Raw genomic sequence first — 7,511 nt, forward strand, 5'->3', positions numbered from 1 at the left:
TTTTTTTTTTTTGAGATGGGGTCTTGCTCTGTTGCCCAGGCTGGAGTACAGTGGTGTGATTACGACTCACTGCAGCCTCAACCTCTTGGACACGAGTGATCCTCCCACCTCAGCCTCCCAAGTAGCTGGGACCACAGGCACATGATACCATGCCTGTCTAATTCTTTTATTTTTGAGACAGAGTTTAACTCTGTCACCCAGGCTGGAGTGCAGTGGTGCCATCTCAGCTCACTGCAATCCCCACATCCCGGATTCAAGCGATTCTTGTGCCTCGCCTCCCCAGTAGCTGGGATTACAGGCCCGGCTATTTTGTGTATTTTTAGTAGAGTTGGGGTTTTGCCATGTTGGCCAGGCAGGCCAGCGAATTTTTGAATATTTAACTTTGCAGAGACAGGGTCTCACTGTGGTGCCTAGGCCTGTCTCAAACTCCTGGCCTCCGGTGATCCACTTCTGCCTCCTAAAGTGCTGGGACTGCAGGCGTGAGCCATTGTACCCAGCCCCCCTAAAATTATTTAATTGAATATCTGATGTTCAGATTTCCCCTGTTGTCTTAGTATGTTTTAAAAAAGTGTGCCTGTATGTGCACACATACACGCATATACACACATCACATGCACGTGTACACATATATATATGCATGTAGTGCACACCTGTACATGGGTGCACACAAGTACATTTATGCAGCAAACCACAGCATGTGTATGTGTGTGTAGATGTACCTGCAAGGTATGTGTGCATAGGGTATGTGTGTGCACATGCACAAATGCATGTATGTTTGCACACATGTATGCCTGTGTATGGAATCGGGATCCAGAAAAGGTCTTCACCTGCATCTGGTTAGTTTACCTCAAGCCTTTTTTTTTTTTTTTGAGACGTCTTGCTCTGTTGCCCAGCCTGGAGTGCAGTGGCGTGACCTCAGCTCACTGCAACCTCTGCCTCCCAGGTTCAGGTGATTCTCCTGCCCCAGCCTCCTGAGTAGCTGGAACTACAGGCACTCACCCACCACGCCCATCTAATTTTTGTATTTTTAGCAGAGATGGGGTTTCACCATGTTGCCAGGCTGGTCTCAAACCCTTGACCTCAAGTGCTCCGCCTGCCTTGGCCTTCCAAAGTTCTGGGATTACAGGCGTGAGCCACCGAGCCCAGCCCCTCAAGTCTTTAAATCGCCAGGTCATCCCTCTTTTTTCTGTGCCATGTATCGTTGAAACCAGGTCGTTTATCCTGTGGCCTCCTGGTCTGGTTTTGCTGAGTGCGTCTCCATGGGGCTGTTCAGCATCTTCCTGTCTCCTGTGTTCCCTGTAACCTGGCAGTGGGGGACGCAGCCGGCCACGCTCCATGCACCTACCACAGTGGGTGGTGCTGTGTGCGTGTTCAAACAGCCGACTCATCAGCAGATTGGTTTTATTTAATAAACATCTTTCCAGTCCTTACTTATGTCCTATGTTAAAAAACATACAGGAGTTTGCGCCCATGACAGACATGATGGACAGGGACGCACACAGAGGCCAGGCGAATGCTGTCACCACGCTTGCCATTCTCACTCTCTGGGGTGCCTTTCTGGTGGTTTCCATCTATGGGAACCATGCACAGGTGGGGTCCATCTGTGTCATTTAGGAAAACAAGCTGTGTGCCACATCCTGCTCTTCAGCCCATGAAGGAAGCTCTCAAAACACTGTGGTGGGGTAAGGTGTTGGCCATGTGGATTCACCGCCACAGCAAGGAGCTCCCTTAGGGTCAAGGATGAGTTCTGAGAAATAGGAGAAAAGAAGGACTCAGTGAAGAGGAGAATCAGGTATGGTTACCCAGAGGAAGGGCAGAGGATGCTGAATCCCATTGGAGTGATGCCCGCTCCTGGGCTGTGGGCTGAGATGGCATTTCACGCCCTTGGGGGAGACCCTGACCCTCACCACCAAGCCTGACGGGTGCAGGGGAGCAGGGGGCGCAGGTGCTGTTAAAGGCGAGATCCACTTGGCAAAGATTTTATGTAACTCAACTAATGAGGGGACCTGTAAGATGTTACAACCGCTTGAAAGTACTACACTTATGCAGGCAAACGAATGCTGAGACAAATTGCAAATAGATTCAAAACTGGCAAAAGGTCAAAATCCACAGTAATAATCACATCCCACTGGGCAGGCACATTCAGCTTCCTACAATTTCTTTCTTTTTTTTTTTTTGAGATGGAGTCTCGCTCTGTCGCCCAGGCTGGAGTGCAGTGGCGTGATCTCGGCTCACTGCAAATTCCGCCTCCCGGGTTCCCGCCATTCTCCTGCCTCAGCCTCCCGAGAACTTGGGACTACAGGTGCCCACCACCACGCCCGGCTAATTTTTTGTATTTTTAGTAGTGACGGGGTTTCACGGTGTTAGCCAGGATGGTCTTGATCTCCTGACCTCGTGATCCACCTGCCTCGGCCTCCCAAAGTGCTGGGATTACAGGCGTGAGCCACCGCGCCCAGCCAGCTTCCTACAGTTTCGAGCTGTGAACAGTGAACAGCAAAGACCAAAGGTGGAGAGGACCTGGATGGCTGCTTAGACTCCTTAGGTTGAGCAGAGGGTTTTTTCCTTATGCCTATTTCAAGGTCTGTTTTTCCTTATAGTCGACTAGTCTGTCAAAAGCTTGGTGAGCAGGAGGGAGGGTTCCCATAAGGCCTTTTGGGGAGGGAAATACCAGAATATGGGGTAACCCCGAGGGGAGGGGCTGTAACAGAGGAAGGCCGCTTGGTAGCTTCATTGTCGGGGTGCAGGGGGCGAGCTGGGCTGCGGTTTCCAACCTCCAGGCTGAGCCCTCACCTGGATCAGCCCACTCTCTCCTAAGGGTGCAGCCAGGCTGTGGCTTTAACGTGGCTGGTGTGCTCACTGCGCAGGCCTGAGCCCTGGAGCGGCGCGCCCTTGGCCTGCCTATTTTCCCCATCCCAGGCCTCAGTGCCGGGCCCTCCAGCTCCCGGGGCCTGCGCCTCCCTCAGCCTTGGCTGTCTCAGCAGGTGGCACCGCGTCCTTCCCCGGAGGGGGACTGACACCCTGCAGTTACCCCTGACCCTGCCCTCCACGGCTGTTGGCACATCTTTTCCAGAACCCAGGGCTCTCAGCCCCTCCATGGTGCCCGCACCCGGCCTCCGGCCTCGCCCCGCCGCAGCCGCGAAGGTCTTCCCGCTGCCATCCTTGCCTGCTGGGCTGTTCTCAGCGTGGCCGCCGGAGGGATGTCCTTTGAGCTCATTCGGTCCCGTCCCTCCCCTGCGGGAGGTTCTCCAAGGTCTCGCCCTTGCTGAGGGTCGAAGCTCAGGTCCTTGCACAGGTCCCTGGGGCCCCGGGCCAAACGGGTCGTCCCCTGATCCCCCGATCCCCCTCCTGGCCCCTGGCTCCCCTCCAGCCCCGGGGCCTTGCGGGGACCTCCCTGCGTCTCAAGGCTCCGAGGCCCTCGCGCCTCCCTGGATCTGGACTTGGGTGTGGACCTCCCCGTCCGCCCTGCTCGCTGGAGCAGGTCTCCACGGGGCTCGGGGCGGAGGCTCTGGAATGGCCTAGAATGCGCTCCGGGCGGGCAGCGGCTTCGCTCGGTAGCTGCCGTATCTCCGGGTCGTGCCCAGTGCTTAGTTTTCTGTGAATGCAGAAACTTCCGTCAGGCTTTGAACGAGGCCCTGAACGTTTGCGATGCTGGGGACGCGCCCGTCAACCCGCCGAGCCGCCCTGTGCCTCATGCGGCGACCGGGGCGCCCTCGGGAGACGGGCCCTGCCGGGTGTCGAGACGCGAACACGACCCAATGCCAAGAAGGGGCGGTGAAGATTAACGGAAAAGCCCCAAGCAGCGGCGGAACGGCGCACCCGTGCACAAGTGCGACCCGCGCCCGTGTCCCAAGGAAAGAAGATAAAAGAAGATAAAAAATGCCCCGAGCTTTGCGGTGGCTCACGCCTGTAATCCCCGCACTTTGGGAGGCCGAGGCCGGCGGATCACCTGAGGTCAGGAGTTCAAGACCAGCCTGGACAACATGGCGAAACCCCGTCTCTACTAAAATTGCGAAAAATTAGTCGGGCGTGGTGGCAGGCGCCTGTAATCCCAGCTACTCGGGAGGCTGAGGCAGAAGAATCGCTTGAATCCAGGAGGTGCAGGTTGTAGTGAGCCGAGATCGCGCCATTGCACTCCAGTCTGGGCGACAGAGTGAGACTCCGTCTGAAGAAAAACAAAAAAAAAACAAAGAAAAAGAAAACGATGGTTAGATGCCACGAAGTAGGTGGCAATGCCTTAACCGTATGCGTGTTGTCAGGCCCGAGGGCCTCTTCCATCCTTGTCAAGGGGAGTGCTAACCTTCTCTCCTTTCATACAACACGCTCCGGCGCTTGTGAGGCATCTTATTTAAGGACCAAAGCTCCAATCGCCTTTCGGTGAGGGCGACTTCTCGTTCGCGATCCATGGAGGTACATTTATAAACATGCCAGTGTCCAGTGGGAAACCCAGCTATTCGCATTCAATCGTCTTTATTAATTTGAACGTATAAGAAAAAATCTACCATTTTTCCTTCCCTAATATATTCATAAAAGTAGCCAATTAGAAGCTGAGGAGAACAAACGGAAGTCCCGAGCGTCCTTCAGAGAAGTAGATTCCCCCGGAAACAAAACAGGGCGGGCGCGCACCTCCTGCGGCGACACGCCTAGCAGACGGCGGAAGGCGGGAAGAACTGTCTACGGAAGTGGAAGGTTGGTAACGAATCAGAGAACAAGGATCGGAAGATCCGTTCCACGGACTTCCGGACGCGGCCCTGCCCCGGGAACTGCGGGTGTTCAAGACAAGACCCTGTGGTGCGCGGGACGCCGCCTGCGCATGCGCCGCGCGGGCTCCGCTACGTTCTCGTAAGCTCTGCGCGGTCTTGGGTGGCGAGTTCGAGCCTTAGAACGGACAAGTGCCCTGGAACCGGTTTCGGCTCTGGCGTCCGCGCGTGTCCTCGGGCTCCAGGTTACAACGTCAGTATTGGCGCCTTGGCGCGGTCCCGTCCTGCTCTCGTCCTCCGTTTCGTGGACCCCCGGGCGGTTCTGGCGCCCCGCAGGCCGGGCCCCTCCCATCGCCTCGATGGGCAGGGCTCTGCGAGGCTCGGGGACCGGGGACGCGCGGCCTTCCTGACAAGGAGCGCGAGGGTCTGCACAGCCTGGGGCACCACCTGGCCTGGTGAGGATGATCGCTGTGCGCGCGATGCACCTGAGCCCTCAACACCTCTGCACATTCATGCACGTGCCCATACATGGGTGCACACACGTCCTTACACGTATGTACATACGCATGTCTACACACGCCCATGTCTACACGTGCACGTCTGCACACGCACATGTCTGCACACGCACATGTCTGCACACAAGTCACGTGCAAGTGCACGCATGGATGGTGGACACGCGTTTACACACGTGAATATGTGTATACACATGCAGACACATGTGCCTGCCCACATGGATGTGTGCACAAACAAGCACAGAAGTCCTCAGTGGCCCACTCCTGGTGGCCATGTGCTGTGGGCTGTGAATGGCCATACTCATTTCTCAGAGCTTTTGAGTTGTGTGTGTTTCCAGTTGTGCATATTAATTAGAAAAAACAAAAGTGAATTTGTAGGTTAAGGCAGGTCCTTAAGTTTCCTTAACTTTCTCTCCCTGGAGACCTGGCCGGCTGGGTTTGGCACTGCTGCAGAAGGCTAGCCGCACCCTGAGTCAGGTCTTCTCCAGAAGGTTCAGAGTAAGCCCTGGATTACAGATAGGAAACCAAGTGCATGACGAAGGCACTGCTCACCCTGCAAAGACGGTCAGGGTGTGGGGCGGGGAGCAGCAGCCTGGAGGTCAGAGCCGGAACCTTGTGGGCCGAGAGTGGTGTGCTTGGCTGGTGATCTTTGGCAGTGGGAGGCCTGGTGTCACCCTGGGGCCCAGACTGTGAAGGACTGGTGGCTTTGGGGATCTGCGTGATCCAGGGGGCCCAAGCATCTGCCCAGCTGGCGTTCTGTACACTGCCCACCTGCCTGTGTTGTCATGAGGATGGGGTTTGCTAAAATGCAGATTCTTGTGTCTTCCCTAGTCTGAGTCCAGGGTCTGTGGTCAGGCCCGGGAATCTGTATTCATTGAGGCCCTTCGGGTCCTGCCATCATAGCAGCCTGTCTTTACTTTGGGTGGAGGTCAGAGGTCTGCACGTCACCCAGGAGTCTTACCAGTGGTAACCCAAGAAGAGGGAAGATGGCAAGAGGGTCTTTGCAGGGTTGGGAGGGCCAGGCTGGAAGGACCTGGGAGGCCACAGCACTCTCTCGGACTCGGTGCAGAATCCACGGAAGCAGCCTGTGATGCACGGATGGAGGCGGCTTTGCCCCATGTCTGCTGGTGCCTCTGGAACTCCGGCTCTGACAGACGCCGCGTCTCCTGCTAACCGCTGCATCCCAAGATGAGCCCAGCGCTTGCACACAGGGCGTCCCAAAGTGTTTGTTGAACAAAGGCATGATCAGGATTGGTATTGCCGTGAGACTCATGCCCTCAGCCCCGATTCGGGCACATGCTCATGTCAACTGCTGGAAGTCCCTCTGGGGCCCACAAATGTCTCTGGACCAGAGGAAGAGTCGGCCTGGCTCCACGTGCCTGGTGCCTGGGGCAGAAAGGTGGACGGGGCAATCAGAGTGGTCACCCTTGGGGAGTCCACTTTGCACTCCACTCGAGTCGCCAGGGATAGAACTCACTGCATCCTAAGTCTCACTTTCTGAGGGCTGTTCTTAGAGTCCCCTGTATGAAATCAGGCTACGTCCAGAGAAGGGTCCAGAAATAAGAAAAGGTGAGATCGCCTACTGACCCTCCCATTTTTTGCACACGGAGACTGAGGGAGGGGAGGAACTTGCTCAAGGGCACCACACAATTTTTTTTTTGAGATGGAGTCTCAAAGACGGAGAATTCCTCCAACTACGAGGAATTTGAACGCTTATCCCGAATAGTGGAAAATGAATGTCTCATGGAGCTAGGGTCTGTCACCACCTGGGGATCCACAGTCCGACGTGGCATAGAGGATGCCCTCCCAGATCCCGCCCTGTCTCCCAGACTGGAGTGCAGTAGTGCTGCCTCGGCTCACTGCAACTTCCGTCTCCCAGATTCAAGCGATTCTCTGGCCTTAGCCTCCTGAGTAGCTGGGATTACAGGCGCACACCACCAGGCCCGGCTAATTTTGTATTTTTAGTAGAGATGGGGCTTCACCATGTTGGCCAGGCTGGTCTCGAACTCCTGACCTCAAGTGATCCATCTGCCTCAGTCTCCCAAAGTGCCGGGATCACAGGCATGAGCCAACGTGCCCGGCCCACCACACAAGTTATTACTAGAGTGGTGGGGTAGGGACCCGGCCCCCAGCTCCCAGTGCTGGACATGGGCAGAGCGAGTGTGGGTTCCTTTCCAGCCCTGGCAGAGCCCTGGGCTATGTGCGCTTTTCCCCTCATGTGTCGAGGCAGGCAGGGCTGCTGCATAGAATACAAGATGCCCCATTGAGATGGAATCTCAGACAGATGAGTCATGTTTTACTG

At 55.8% G+C, this 7,511-nt stretch overlaps 1 non-coding gene across 1 annotated transcript; it reads right to left on the bottom strand.

Annotated features, from left to right (window-relative positions):
• Positions 1 to 4,193: 4,193 nt before the first annotated feature.
• On the bottom strand, positions 4,194 to 4,319 carry LOC116476046 (U6atac minor spliceosomal RNA). The gene has a single exon (XR_004250116.1). It is a non-coding gene; the product is annotated as a U6atac minor spliceosomal RNA (small nuclear RNA).
• Between the last annotated feature and the right edge of the window lie 3,192 nt (positions 4,320 to 7,511).

The sequence above is a fragment of the Hylobates moloch genome, unplaced genomic scaffold, assembly GCF_009828535.3.
Source record: "Hylobates moloch isolate HMO894 unplaced genomic scaffold, HMol_V3 SCAFFOLD_10, whole genome shotgun sequence".
In the NCBI taxonomy this organism is placed as follows: Eukaryota; Metazoa; Chordata; class Mammalia; order Primates; family Hylobatidae; genus Hylobates; species Hylobates moloch.